Source organism: Sorex fumeus, unplaced genomic scaffold, assembly GCF_029834395.1.
Source record: "Sorex fumeus unplaced genomic scaffold, SorFum_2.1 ptg000111l, whole genome shotgun sequence".
Lineage (NCBI taxonomy): Eukaryota > Metazoa > Chordata > Mammalia > Eulipotyphla > Soricidae > Sorex > Sorex fumeus.
The window spans coordinates 1,539,548-1,555,829 of NW_026606168.1; positions in this window are offsets into that span (position 1 = coordinate 1,539,548).

Here is a 16,282-nt window from a genome sequence, read left to right on the forward strand (position 1 = left end):
AGTCCCTCAATGTGTGGCCGAACACTCTAGCATTTGCCTCTCCACTCCTTTATTCGGGTCCATCCCCCTTGCAACACAGATTCAGCTGTGTGGCAAAAAAAAAGTTTCTCAGTGCCTAGACTCTGCCTCTTTAAGGCACCTTATGGAAACGGAAGTGATGTCATAAGTGATGTCATAAATGTCATGGTTCAATTTCCATCCCTGACACTCACACTGGGGCTGCTGCTCACTTGGCAAAGGACAAGTAAATTTGTGCCCCATCCTGGAAGGGGGACTCTGAAGAAGAATTTAGTTTTAGGACTCGAGCAACCTCCTGTGAGTACCCCGCACGATGCCATTTTCACACTATGAGCCGAGGGGCTGAGCCAGCTTGTGGGGGGCAATTTTGCGCTGGTTTTTCACTTGTTCCCCAACGTCCAGGTGGATCCTGAGGTGTGGTCAAGGTTTTAGTGGGACCCAGAGCTTTGGTGGTGCAGTGGTGGCTGTATCAGGGTTCAGGGGTGGCAGTTGTGAGTTTGTGATCCTGGGGGGCCTCTTTCGCCACGATCGTCTCCAGCTCCAGGATGGGGCAATAGTGGGTGAATGCGGGAATCAGCCGGGGGCTTGGCTGTCCCAACCCTCCCAGCAGTCCCATTTTTGAACCATAGTCCCTAACCTCGCTTCTGTAGAATCTCCAGATTTGAGGGGCAGAGCTTCATCCCCTCCTCTTAATGGCAGGAGATCCTTTGCTGGTCATCTTCATTGTCTGCTGTGATAGCCTGGGTCATGCGGGGTATGTGGTGGGGGGGAAGGGGGCCTGCAGGTGGCTGAGGTTTGCCAATGAAAATGTATTTGGGGGCTATTTTTGATTCTTTGGATTTTTGGGGGGAGGGGGAATACACCCGGAGATGCTTATGACTTACTCTAGCCTCTAAGCTTAGGAATTATCCCTGGCACTGATGGGGGCTATATGGGATGCAGAGGATTGATCGGTGGATCTAGTCAAATGCCCAACTCACATTACTGCCTGTCCAACAACAATACTGGTGTATTTTTTTTCCAGATCATGAATTTCACCTCCCTCACATGAAGCTGTAAAGCAACCCTGACTCTTCATCTCTCCCTGAGCAGACAACCCCTGGAATTGGGGTAAATACTGAGGGTAAAGGGGTTTTTAATGTTTATCTTTTGAAAGAAGATTTTTGTGTGTGGGTGGGGAGGGAGAGCTGTGTTCATGACTCACTCGTGGTACTTTTGGAAGAAATTTACATAGGAAGGGGCGGAGCAAAAGTACAGCAAGTAGGGTGATTGCCTTGCGCACAGCCAACCCAAGTTCTGTGTCTTGAATCCCACTGGTCCCCATACCTGCTGGGAGTGAAACTTGAGTGCAGAGCTAGGAATACTCTGTGAGCAATGCTGGTTCTGACTCAAAGAAAAAAACAGGCACACATACCCACACAGACACATACATGTGTACAAAGAAAACGTGTGATAACAGAAAAAGAGAATAATAAGAATTCATGGAAAATCGTTCAGAAAAACTTTGTTTTAAGGACCTGCTATTTGACTATATAAATGTTCTTCCCTCTTATTTTGCACATAGAATTCTGTTTGTTTCTTGTGCTTCGTATTTGCCTTCTTGTTGCAGTATAATCTACAGTACTTAGGTCTTAATTTCTGACAGTTCATATTATGGCCCTTAGTAAAAACCCTCGTTATTTGAATTATTTTGCTATACAAACGACTGTTTGCACGATTTTCCAATGTATTCTTGCACAACAGGAGGAACTGTTGGCTGAGGCTCACGCAGATGTGCCGTTTCAGGGTTAGAGTAAATCAGGACCCATACGGGCTCCAGTGGGACAGAGCAGGGCTGTGCCTCTGACCCAACTGTACCCAGAAGTGATCTCGGTCCCCGGGACAGAGTTCCCAGGTGCATGTTCTTGTCCCTTCTGCAAGAGAGTGGCTGAAGCTTTGTCCACTCCATGTCCCTGTGGCTTTCCCCATGACAGAGCCACATCCAGGCTATAGTTCCCAGGGGGAAGCACTGCTGCCAGCTGCAGGAGCATTAGTACTCGCGAGTAACGGAACTCAGAGTCAGCCACTGGCTGGGCCTGTAGGGATTTTCTTGTGCAATCCAAGGAGGAATCCGGGGATCAGAGAAGGCTGTCGTTTCCTCCCCTGTAGCCTGGGCCTGAGCTCCTATTCTGAAGTGCAGCACAGATGCCAACAAAATTTGCATCCCCAGCTGAGACAGGAACTTCTGCCATTGTTTCCCTGAGGTGGAATTGTGAGGTTGTGGCTGGTCTGAGCTCAGGGGTGGGAGGAGGTGCTCCTCTCTAGTGCTCACTGTTCTGACTTCTCCAGGACTTTGCACAGAGCCTCCTGCTGATCCTCAGAACAACACGGCAGGAGAAGATGGTGACTCGGATTCTGATAAACCGTCCAAAGGTAGGAGTAGAGGGACAGAATGGCATGAGGTAGTGCCAGGAGAACCCAGGCTTCCTGGGCAATCTGTTTTGAGTTTCTTTTGGGCGGATTCCAAGATGAGACTTCCGATCGAATGCCCCATGTTTGGCTTTGGGACCGACCCAGCGGTGCATGAGGAGTACTCAAAGCTCAGTGCTCAATGATCATTCCTGACATGTCTAGGTGACCAATGGGATGCTGGAGGACCAAAGATTTTGTCTTGGGTTTTCTGTTTTATTTCGGATGGCAGAGCAAAGGATTCTCGCAATCATTCTTTGTGCTGCACTCTGGCATTGTCCCTGGCAGTGCTTGTGGGACCATATGGGATGGCGGGGATCAACAGTCCTACACGCAGTCCCTGGAACAGCTGTCCTGTTACGCCAAACTGCTGCTTCTTTTTCTTTTGCATTGTTTTTGTACTCAGCCATCCTCTTGACTCTGTGCTCTGGATTCACAACTGATGGGCATCAGAACACCCCAGGGGGTGCTGGCCCCATTTGTGCATTAGCAACTACAGTCACTTGGGCTCCAGGACTTGCTTTTCCTCTGTTTTGTCCTTCCTGCTCTGGAGAGCCTCGCCTTCTCAGTCATACAGTCTTACGTTCACATAATGTTATGTGTGGATTTCTGTGCATGTCTCAGGCCCCTTTTATTTTCACTCTAAACTGCTGCTTCAATTTTCTGCAGAGGGAGTTATTTCCACTTACTGTGTCTGTTCTTTGAGTTGGAAAAAAACTTACACAGCTATGTGACCTGCCGTCGGTCTATTTTGCTTGTCCATCTTGCTGAAACGTTAGGTCGCTGCCTGGAAAATCCATCCACATGTCCAAATTGCAATCGGGTTGGGTAAATGTTAGAACCCAACCTGCAGGTCTAGAATTTTCTGGACAAGGAGCTCTCAGGCACAGCATAGCCATTGGAATCCTTCTCTGCTATTCTTTAGGGTAGCAGCCAGCCCAGGTGGAATTTTTCTGATCATGCGCACTGTGACAAATGCTCGAGTGAGCAGTTATGCCCTCAGCCCCATGAGGATGCCAAGACAGGTGGGATATCTTCTGTGGGCGACTAGAAGGAAGTGAGCTCCCATACTGCAGGGTAGCGCTCCCCTGGGTAAAGCTTCTCGGAAACTGTTCTGCTCAGTCCATGGTTCCAGACTGCCTCAGGTGAGAAGCCCCTGGACTTTGGGAGAGGAGCACTGTTTATAGTGAGTCCAATTATGTACCCCACAAGGTATGGAGGCTGGAATCGGACCCAGGTTACCCAAATGAAAGAAAGGACTCACAATCTTTTGCTCTCCATACAGCCTCACCCTCATGCTGGAATGCTTCCTGAGTCAGGAGTCCTTCTGCACGTTGCTCGATTTGTGGCCCCCAAACCAGGAACAAACCAAATAAAAACAAAACAGCCTCATTAGAGGATTCCATCATCCCAACGTGGGTGTTTCTGAGCTGTATCTTGCTGTATCTATGCTGCCTCTTCCTCGTATAAGAGGTTTGTGTACCCTCAGAACATGGGGTGATGAGGTGTGGGTTGCCCATAGCAGGAAATATTTCTAAATGGTTTTGTCACAGACGTAACAAAGTAGCTTCAGATGTTTTTTTTAGCTCAGAGTGTCACTGTCACTGTTCTCCTGTTGTTCATGGATTTGCTCTAGCGGGCCCAGTAACATTGTGAGACTTGTTACTGTGTTTGGCATATCGAATACGTGACGGGTAGATTAACAGGCTTTGCCCTGTGTGCGAGATACTCTCGGTAGCTTGCCGAGAGGAGTGGAGGAATCAAACTCAGGTCAGCCATGTCGGCCGCATGCCAGGCAAACGCCCTATCTGCTTTGCTATTGCTCCAGCCTTGCAGCTTTGCCTTGCTCTGCCCATGTCAGGTTCAATCCTCTGCACCCCTCGTGATCCAGATGCAAAGGTGGAGCAGCCCACTCGACCCACAAGGTGATTCAGCTATGTACCCCACGAGATCTGAAGGTGAGAATCGAATGCTGGCCACCTGTGTGAAAGACTAGCACCATCAAGGCTCTCCTAACACTGCCCCTTTGAAGCTCCATGCTTGATCTTTTAATCACCCCATACTTAACACAAAATCAAATCTAAGGGTGGAAAATTCTTAGAGAAACGGGCCTGGAATGGGACGGAAACACCCACAACTCCATCTCGTGGCGTTTCAGCCTAACTTCCGTGGTCCAATTTTTCCTGCGTTTAAGATTCTCAGCACTTCTCTTTGCTTAAATGTTAAGTATGAGGTCATTAAGGATCCAGCACGCAGCTTGGGCTGCTGCAACGGGAGCAGAGAGGATAGGGATTTTGCCTTGCATCCATAGGACCCAGGCATAGTCAGACTTCCCCTGCAGTTCTTCAGTCATGTCCATAGTGATTACTGCATGCAGAGCCAGGAGAAGGCCCTGAGCATACCCGGGTGTGGCCACAACCATAAAGGAATGAACAAGAAAGAAAAGTAAAACATAGGGCTTCAGTTCCTTGATGGCGATCTCTCTCACCGCGAGTTGAGTTTGCCAGAACTGTATAATCTTCCATTCCCCACGTTGGTGTGGAAGACGGTTAGAGTACCCTGATAATGTGGGGTGATAGGGTGTGGGTTGCCCATAACAAGAAACATTCAAAGGACTTGGTCACAGGCATCACAAGGTGTGTTCAAAACTTTTCTTGTACAGAGAGAAAAGAACAAAAAATGTAAGAAAATCACCGTGCCTTGCTCATTAAAGGATCAGTTCAATCCTCTGCACCCCTCTAGGTTCAGAGACAAAGCTAGGGCAAACCAGTCGACCCCTGAGGAGATTCAGCTATCCAACCCACAAATATCTGAAGGCTGGAATCGAACCCAGATTACTCAAGTGAATGACAAGCAACCACAGCCTCCCCTACCGCTGCACCTGTGGAAGTGGCTTCCTTGGTCCTTAATTACCCCATACTGAACACTGAAGCAAACACAAGGGTGGAAAATTACTAGAAACCAGCCCGGAGAGGAACAGAAACGTCCACAGCGCCATCTCTTGGCGTTTCGGTGGAATTACCGCGGCCCGATTTTTTCCAAGCTTAAGGTTTCAGCCCATTTCTTTGCTTCAATATTAGGTATAGGATCATTAAGGATCAAGCAGCTGCTTGAGTCGCTGCAGTGGCAGCAGAGCGGTTAGTGGTCTTGGCTTACAGTCACAGGCCCCTGGTTCTTTCTCTGAATCTCCATGCAGCCCCACCATCATGCCGGAGTGATTTCTGAATGCAGCTTCAGGAGAACCTCTGTGTGCTGCCGGATTTGTGTTCCCCAAACCATGAAGAAATCAAATAAAACCAAAACAGCCTCAGTCCCTTGATGGAAGATTCCCCCACCTCAACGTGGTGGGTTCTGAGCTGTATCTTGCTGTATCACTGACCCCTATTCTTTGTTGAGGAGGGTTGGGGCATCCTCAGAACGCGGGGTGATTGCACATGAGGTTGACTATAACTGGAAACCTTTCAAAGAGTTGGGTCACAGACAGAGCAAAGACGGCTTATAAATTTTCTTGTTCAAAGTGAATAGAACAACGACAAAATAATCTCATCCTGCTTGTAATCGACCAGGTTCAATCCCAGGTACTCAATTGTCCCCAGAACCCTGTGAGCACACACCAAAGCAGGCCCCCCAAAAAACCTTTGATGCCAGAGCTATAGTATAGCTGGTAGGATATTTGCCTTGCATACAGTCAACCCGTGTCTAATCCCCGGCATCCCATATGGTCCCCCAAGTACCATCAGGAGTAATGTCTGAGTCCAGAACCTGGAGTAACCCTTGAGCATTGCTGGGTGTTACCAAAAAAGCAAAACAAAATTCTCTGACAGAAGTGATGTATTTAGAATTTCCAGGGAAGGGGAATGCCCAGTCTTAGGCTCATTATTCCTGTGTTCATTAAAATTCTTCTTAACATACCCTAGTTCCTGTGATGACTGTTACCTTCACCCCACACATTTGGAAATGCAAGAGTTGAATCTGGCCTCTGCAAACCTCCTCCACGGAGAACAGAAGACGTGGTACTTCTCATGTGTATAGGAACCCCAAAACTCAGGACGGAAGATGGCAATCTCAGCAGTGTGGGGTATTGTGATATGGGCACATGGGGTCTTGAGACCCTTAAATCCGAGTTGGTTGTAAATATCATACTGCAGGAAGGCAAGCCTCTCCTGTGTCACCCTGTTCGCTCTCGGGCAGCTGGCTCTGGAGCACAGCCCACTGGGTGTCTCTCCATGCAGAGGGTGAGAGGGGTGAGCCCCAGGCAGCATAGACACCCGGAGACAGTTCACCAGTTTATTCTCTGACCTGAGGTCCAGCAGGGCTCTGCAGGGCCGGAAGTTGCTGGACTCTCATCACCTCCAGCCCTTGGCGAGTCGAATCCAGCAGAGGCGGCCTGCTCTTGGCACATGTATCCGTCAAGCCCCACTCCATCACACCTGGTCCACACCTCCATTTTTGGCTATATGATTCAGGGGAAGGTTCAGAGGCAGAGGTGAGGCAGCTTCTGGAGTTGGGCTGAGGTGGGAGGGCACACAACTAGTCCAGGGGGCCCTACATTGTCTGGAGTCCGACTTTGGTTCCCACACTTGGGGACCCCCCACCTGCTCTTCTCCGAGAAATTTCTGGGGAAGCCAATGAGCAGTCTACCTGGAACAGGAGGGAATCCAGTGGTCAACAAGGAGGTCCGGACGCACCAGATATTTGGGGGAACAGGACGGGAGGCAGGTTTAGGATGGCTGTATCAGCTCTGAACCTGAAAGTCTTTGTATGCGGTGCAGAGGTGCTAAACTTCCAGCTATACTTCCACTGTGACCCCCCCCAAGAGAGGAGGGGAGATGCTTGGGGGTCCCCCGGGAGGCTGAAGAAGGAAGGAAATTCCTTTTGTCTGACCATGAAGCAGTTGCAGGAGAAGATAAATGGGTCGGCTAGAGGCCTCATCACCATTAGTGCCCCCGTGGGGGTGTCTCATCTGTACCCCCTTCACCTCCGCGACCCCCAACACTCTCAGCTACTGAAGCAGAGAGCCCCTGTTGGAAGCTGAACTTCTGGTCTGGCTGTCTGAATTCAGCAGCTGGCATATTGAGCAGCGACAGGATCTGTCCCTGGGAGCACTGAATGCCAGCAGGGTCTCTGCCGGGGCCCCCCAGAACTGAGGGGGTGTGGGCAGAGCTTGTCAGGGGCACGGCTAGTGGGTGCGGGGACCCCCATGTGTGCTCCCACCGCCTGCTCCACGGATCCACCAGTGGTCCTGGGGGACCAGAGTGCGGCCACCACCATCTGGTTGAGCCCAGCTCCTGGCCCACAGACCCCCACAAGTGCAGCTCGTGGCCCTGGCCCCCAGTGGCCTCAGCCTGGTGGCCGAGTTCTGGCACAGGTAGGCAAAGGTCTGCCGTCAGCAGGGACAGGAAGGTGAGCTGCATGTGCTCACTGGGGCACTGATCGCGTCCACTTAGGAGAACTGCCCAGGCAGGAGTCCGGGGAGAGTGGGCCACCAGGGGCAGGCCGGCCAGCCCTGGTTCTTCCTCCTGGTTGCACTTGGTTTTCTTTTTGCACACCTGGCAGTGCTGAGGGCTCATTCCAGTCACGCCTCGGGGGGCACTATGGGGTGCCCGAGATCAAACTCTGGTTGATGTGTGCAAGACCAGTGTGTCCCAGTTGGACATCGTTGGGGCCCGGCTGAAATTTTTTCCCTCTGGAGACGCCTGTGCTCTCTCCCCAGCGTGTGCTTCTCTCTAAAACTTTCTAAGTAATTTTCTATAAAAACTATCTTGTTGGAGCCCGAGTGATGATATAGTAGGTAGGGCACACAGCAGACCAGAGTTCGATTCCTGGCATCTCATAGTGTTCCCCTGAGCACAGCCAGGAATAATTCCAGGACAGAGAGCCAGCAGTCAGCCCTGAGTATTGCTTTGTGTAGCCCAAAAAGGAAAAGAAAACTCTCTTGCTTCACACACACACACACAATTTTAAAAAACCAGTTGAGCCTCTCTGGCTCTGAGCTTCAACAGAGTCTGTTCCAGCAGCTGGCACACTTGTCCCTGTTCTCCCAGTCACTGACCGCAGTCATTGCTCAAGCCTCAGTCAGTTTGCACCTTGTCCCCAGACCTTTGGATCCTTCCAGCACGTACGGCCCCCAAACTGCCATCATGTCTATGGGTTCTCCGCCCTCTCCCACAAGCCAGTCTCTCTTCCCAGCCTGCCTGAGTTCTAATGACATGACTGACCTTCTTCCCTCAACGGAAGGAGCTGTACCAGCTTCCTGGCTTCTCCCTGGACAATGAGGTCAGTTTCACCTGGGGGACACAGGGAGTCAGTGGAACACAGGTTTTGGCTGCCTCCTCCCAGCATGATTTTTATGAGGGGGGTCATTTCCTATGCAATGCTAAGGGGTTTGTGGGCCCCTCCTGGTGAGAATTGGTTGTTCAGACCTTGAGGTGCTGAAGGCCTCCAGTGTAATACCTGTGTGTGGGGGACATGTGGTTCCATGGACAAAACTCAGTATTTGCACGTGCAAGGCATGTGCCCCACCTCCTGAACTACCTCTCCAGACCCTGCCCTGGCCCTTGTGGCCTTGTCATCCCAGGCTGGAAACTGGAGGCATCTGGGTCTCCCATCGTGCTAGTGGGCTTCAGGAAAGGTTCGATACAGCACACACTCTTCAAGCAATGATGGACAGATGGAGCTTGTGGGCAAATGCCCCTAGTTCTTGGCCCGCTCTATGCCGATGTGGAGCAATTCCCAAGTGCTGTCTGCCTCCCACTGTCTCTCAGATGTCCCCAGTGAAGCTGAGTACACCCAACAATAACAATGTAACTAAGCTCCCTTGGGGCCACTTCCCTAAGTTTGTCACCTGCCACCATCCCCCTCTTACCTTCGGGGGCTAGATTATACTGGAGACTCCTGCCTTGTACACAACTGACCCGTGTTCCATCCCTAGTATCTCAGAGGTTTCCCAGAGCCCTGCCACGAGTGATCCCTAAGCATTGCTACATGTGATCTGAAGACTAATAATTATCATTAGTATTAATTTTGTTTGCAGGTCATACCTGGCAATGCTCAGGGATCACTCCTGGCTGGTCTGAGGGACCCTTCAGAGGACTGGGGATCCAACCAGGACCAGCTGCATGCAAGGCAAGCACCTCCCCTCTGAACTAGCTCTCTGGCCTCACATTTGTTTGTTCTTTTTAAAACAAAAAAAAAGGTTTTATCTGGACACTCTCAGGAAGGAGAGAGAGAGAGAGAGAGAGAGAGAGAGAGAGAGAGAGAGAGATAGATGCTAGAGAGAACACATTGGTCCCAAATAGAGCAAGCCTCGGACACAAATGTGCCTATTCGGGTAGAAGGGCTTGTCTCAGGAGTCGGAGGAAGGCTCAATGTGACGGCACAGAGGGGAGGGCGCTGGCCGTACATGCCACTGACCTGGATTTTATCACAGGATCCCACAGGTCCCCCAAGCACTGCCAGGAGTGAGTCTTGACGCAGTGCCAAGGTGCTTGTATCTATATCTCACAGTGATTCAACTAAAAACACACACCAAAAAAAAAAAAAAAACTTGTTGAATGTGTGAGTCTCTCTCCTTGCTGGCCCTTAAATGCATTCCTGAGGACTGGAATGTTCCCTTTGATCACGAGCCTATTTCCAGTTGATTCTCAGTCACTCATTTTGAAACATTATTCATACACCTACGACCTCTGTCACTGAAAAGTTTTTGAGCCCAAATCTCTGTCTTCCCTCCACAGATTCTGATCTCTGGCACTGCCTAACCCACCCCTGCTCCATTTTGGTGGTGTGATGCTCAGGAAAGCTATTTTCAGTACTGATCCCCCTCACCCTCTGACATTCGTTAATCCTCACTTCTCACTCTGGTTGTGGCCTTCCTCACACATTCTGACTCTGCTCACAATATAGAAATTCGCCATTCGGGTTGAAGTCATAGTGCAGTGCTAGACATTTGCTTTGCATGAAGCCAGCTCAGGTACAATTTCTGGCATCCCCTATGGTTCCCTGGGCACTGGAAGCAGTAATTCCTGAGTGCAGTGCCAGGAGAAACCTTGAGCATCACCAGCTGTGTCAAAGAAAGAAAAAATTGTCAATAGGAAAAGGAATAAACTCATTTTTTATTTGAGTTGATGTAATTTTTCAGCTAGATAGAAGTAAATGTTGCACAACATTTCTAATGTAGGAACAGTCATGAGGAAAAGGAGCACCGTATTATTTAAAGAAGAATTTGTTTCAGTCAATTATTAAATGAAGTACAAAATATGCATGTAAGTAATAAATGTTTTCAAAATAGCATAGGAATAGGCTTGGAGCAATAACACCACAGGGAGGATACTTGCCTTGTAGACAGCTGTCCTGGGTTCGATCCTGGTACAACATATCACCTGAGCCCCAGAAGGAGTGATCCCTGAATATGGACATAAATATGAACATATCAACTATCACAAGCTCACTTTATTCCATTATATCTGTAATAGTATAATAAAGCAAGAAAAAAGATACACGTTGAAAAATATAAATAGATGTCTTGATTCACTGTTTATGAAGGATCTACATTGGTTAATAATTGAAACCTCCAAAGAAAACTATCATTCTGATAACACAAGTCATAAAAGAATTGCAAAGTTAAAGGATTTTCAATAGTCTTACTCATATAAAATAATTCTAATTGGTCCAAGAAATTCTCTCTACCCTGCTCACAGTCACTCTCCGTACACTCGGGTAAAGCCTCATATATGACTGGATCCCCAGAAAACCCAGGTATGCGGGACTTTATGACAGAGAACTCAAGGTTTGATGGAACCAGGAATGGGGATCCTTCACCCGTATCCCCGTTTCCAGAAACAGCAGTCACACCCATAAAGCACCTCTGGCTGGTGCCAGATAATCTCATCATTGGCCACCATCCAGAGTCACATGTCCTTCTCTCCCAGAAGGGAGCAGAACATGACACTTGCCATAACCATGCCGCTGGACCCCGTGCCAGGCTGTTTCACTTGGGGAACCCCAGAGGGCGGCCAGTTGAGACCCCTTCCCACCTCAATGGACCCAGCCCTGGCAACCAAAAACCTCCAGAACTCAACCGCCACCATGCTCATGGCCACTCTCCACACAATCTGGCTGAGCCTCACCCACAAGTGAACTTATTCCTGGACCGCACGGCAACATTTGCATTCGCACTTCATACGGCCACACTTCATACCACACACCACTCAAACTCCAAAAGTACCACGCTACATTTGATGGTGTTCAAGTAAGAGGCAACCAATCTTACCAATCTTAGAGGGAATTTTTTTCATAGATAAATATATATATATGTATACATACATATATCACATCACACAAGGCTCAACCTTTAACAACATGTGAATGATCTCTTGTAGAAGAACTTAATTGCCTGTGGGTGAAATACAACAATCCTCACATTCTTTCCTCTAAGGAAACTTTCTGTATCATGTTCACTGGTTTTTCATAACAAACAATACAAAATATATTATTTTAGTTCTGCTTTGGGGCAGGGGTTGGGGTTTGGGATGGAACCTTCCAAAATATGTTGGTGGGAATGTGTAATGGTGGTGGAATTGTTGTTTGAATATTAAATGTAATCAAATATTGTGAACTACTTTATAAAATTTAAACAATTTTAAAATAATCTAATATCCGAGGCCAGTGGAAACAGGGGCCACATGGACTGGTGAATGGTTGGAAATTACAACAAGGGTGTGGGGGTAGAGGGTAGTTAAGATAGAGGAGGATTCATCATGACAGCATAGTTGGAAATGATCACTCTGGACAAGAACTGAGTGTTGAAAGTTGGTAAAGGGATATACATAACTTTTCAGCATCTGTATAGCAAACCATAATGCCTAAAATAAGATAAAAAGAATGAGACAGAGAGAGGTGTCTACCATAGAGGCAGGCTGGTGTGGGGGCGTGTGACTTGTATGGGGTGGGAGGTAAACTGGGAACACTGATGCTGGGAAATTATACTAGTGGAGGGATGGGTTTTAGAAAATTGTATGACTGAAACCCAATCATGAACAGCTGTGTAATGCTCTTTCTCATGGTGATTCATTTTTTAAAAAATTAATAAGAATATTAATAAATAAAAACATGTGTGGTCATGGATTGATATGTTCCACAGATACTACAATTAATCTGCTTTTCCTCCACTCATTCTGTCCTCATCATTCAATGAGAATTGTATACACTCTGCCATGAAAAATGAATCGTGCCATGGCCTCACCCAACCAAAATACCAAAAATTCCTCAATAGATCCTCTGCCCATATCTCCCTATCTCCAGCAACTCAGCAGTCACACCCATAAGCCACCTCTGGTTGGCGACAGAAAATGTCATCATCGGCCACCATCCAGAGTCACATGTCCTTCTCTCCTGGAGAGGAGCATAACATGACACTTGACATAACTATGCCACCGGACCCTGAGCCAGGCTGTTTCACCCTGGGCGTCCCAGAGGGGTTGGGTGAAATCCCTCCCCGCCCCAAGAGACCCACCCAGTCCCGTCAGCCGAAAACCTCCAGAACTCAACCACGGTCATGCTCATGGCCACTCTCCATACATTTGGACTGAGCCTCTCCCATGATTGAATCCCCAGAAAACCCCGGTATGCAAGATTTTGTCACTGAGAAATCTTGGTTTAATGGGAACTGGAATAGAGATCCTCTGGCCATATCCCCCTGTCTCCAGCAACTCAACAGTCATGCCCATAAGCCAACTGTGACTGATGCCAGATAATCTCATCATTGGTCACCATCCAGATCGCATTGCCTTCTCCACATGTCTTTCTCTACTGGAAGTGATCATAACATGACACTCACCATAATAATGCTTCCAGACCCCGCACAGAGCTGTTTCACTCCATATGCTCATGTCATGCCTCACCCATGAGTGAACCTATTCCTGGACTGCGTGGCCACATTCACAGCTGTGTGATGCTTCATAGGACACACCCTACCCATACTAAAAGAATACCGCAATACATTTGATGGGGTTCAAAGTAGGAGGTAACCAATCTTAGAGGGAAATATTTCTTTATAGATATACATATATATGCATATATATGTATATGCACAGAAGGCTAAGCCTTTAACAACATGTTATCTCTTACAGAAGGGCTTAATGATCCCTGGTTGAAATACAACAATCTTCACACTCTTTTCTCTAAGGATACTTTTTGGTAGGATTTTCAGCAGTTTTTTATAACAAACAATACAAAATATGTTATTTCATTTCTGCTTTGGGGCAGGGGTTGGGGTTAGGATGTACATATCTAAATTATGTTGGTGGGAAGTTACAATGATGGTGGAATTGGTGTTCAAATATTAAGTGTAATTCTCAAATATAAAGCAGTTGTCAAATATTGTCAACCACCTTATAAAATTAAAATAAAAATTTAAATGAACATATAAAATTTTTAAAAGACTCAGATGTGTACTAATTAGTCCTTGCTGATTTATTTTCTGATGCTTCCATTTGTAGTTCTCAAAGTTTTGTTGGAATAAACAATACAAAGTAAATTTGTTATGTGCCAAAAGGGATAGATTGGGATTGGGAGGGAAAATGGAGATGTTGGTGGAACGACAGTCACACTGGTGGTTTTGGGACACTAAATGCTTGAAATAAGTAAGTATTCTCTACCCTGGGCCTTTCTGTAAGCTTATTTTATTTTGATCAGTTCCTGGAGACTGGGGAGGAGCTCTACAGAGGTGCCTGACAGGGTCCCCCTCTCTGGAAAACTGCCCAGATGCAGGCCCAAAGGTTTGGGGTGCAGTTCAGTGTTCAACTTCAGTGTTGGGGGCAACCAGGGTTGGTGCTGCTGACTTCACACCCAGCGTTGCAGACGCAGGGAGGAGGGAACAAAGGGAGCTCGCATTCAAACTTGGGGTCTTTTGCCAGCTTGGTACGTCCCCCAGCCCTTTGAGATGTTGCCCTGGCTTGTGGCAACGCTTTGAAACCATTTCAAATTCAAACATAAACCAAGTTATCGGTGTTCATCTTAGATGTGAAGAATGTATTTGCTACAGTTGAAATAGCATAAATTGAAGCTTCTCCACTTGAGCCAAATGAAGATACAAGACACACTGTTTCCCTTAAATCGAGACACCCGGATTCAAATATAGAAAGTTGAGATGAACGCACTAGAGTGGGGAAGCAGGTTGGGTCTGGGCTCCAGAATCACGGCCAAGTTACATCATAAGTTAAAAATAACCCAACTTAAATTCTCAGAAACGGACAGCGTTTTAATATGATGTCACTCAATTCCCCTCCCCTCCCCCTCATTGAAGTCGTCATAAAAAAGAAATTGACAAACGCATCTCTGATCCTTTTATTTCTCCCGTTTTCGCTTTGTCCAAATGAGGTGAGGGAGGAGGGGACACTGTTGGGTTGCACAGCAATGTCCTCCCGTTTTTCATCGATTTGCTTGAGCAGGCCCAGTAACATCTCCATTGTGGACTTGTTACTGTGTTTGGCATATTGAATACATCACGGGTAGCTTGCCAGGCTTTGCCGTGATGGGGAGATACTCTCAGTAGCTGGCCGGGCTCTCTGAGAGGGATGGAGGAATCGAACCCTGCTCAGCCAGGCTGGCTGCATGCTAGGCAAATGCCCTACCGCTGTGCTATTGAGCATGACAAAAAATTACCCCCCCCACATTTAATTAAAATAAATTTTTTAAAAAATATAATTGCTGGGCAGGCAAGAAATGGGTGTTTCACCTTGGGTTATCAGTTCCCAATCTGGCACCTGCCCCCACAGCAAAGAAATTTCATACACACACACCTCTGACCCTGACCCAAGGTTGGCTCTAGTGGGACATGGAGAGCAGAGTGAGGAGCTGTCAGAAGGAAACTCCCCAAAAGTTTCTCAAGGAATATCTGCACCCAATAAATGATGTCAGCAGTATAGATGCCTCTACCAACCGGGTCCGCACCACGCTGGTCACCAGCCATCAAATCCAACTCATCCCCCAGGACTTAATCCACCACCTGCCTGTGGGACCCTCTGAATGAAATGAGGTCCCTCCCTCCCCCCAGTCCCTTCCTCCCTGACCCAGTCTAGGTGAGAGCAGCCCTCATCCTGCTCACCTGTCATCTGAAGATTCTTGGGATTCTTGGAAAGCTCGGGATCCCCAGTGCAATTTCCTAGACCTCATCCTAGCAAATCAGAGTCCACGACTGACACTTGGATGCTGAGGCAGGCAATGAGCCAAACCCTGTTCCAGGGACGGGGAATACCTATGGACACGCCTCCTATTGGTCCATGTTTTGCCCCACTTCTCTCTCATTTGCTGGCAATGAGCCAAACCCTACCGGGACATACCTATGGACTCGCCTCCTATTGGTCCATGTTTTGCCCGGCTCCTCTCTCATTGGCTGTTGCTAAGGCCCAGAGCCACCGGTTTCTGGGGGCGGGCTCAAAGGCGTGTGCTCCTTAGCCAGGAGACCTTTGTGCTCCTGCCACCAACTGACACTGGAGCTGGCTCCAGCCAGCAGCTTCTCTTCCCCATCATTAGATACTGACCGTTAGGCTACAGATCCTGTGCTTCATCACCGGAGCTAGTCGTCCAGTGCCTGTTTATAAGCTTTTCCGCATGTTTTGTAAAACCCAGGACAAATACCCAAACCTTAGCTCGAATTCATTAGAAGGCCTCAGTGGAACCTATATATCAGAGTTTTAGGAATTAAGATCAATCTTAGGATATTTGAAGTTTAAGTTTAGCCAACAAAAGATCTGTCCAGGTTTTCATAAGATCCACCTGCCACATTTCTATTTGTGGGGCGAGGGTTAGCACTTCCTAA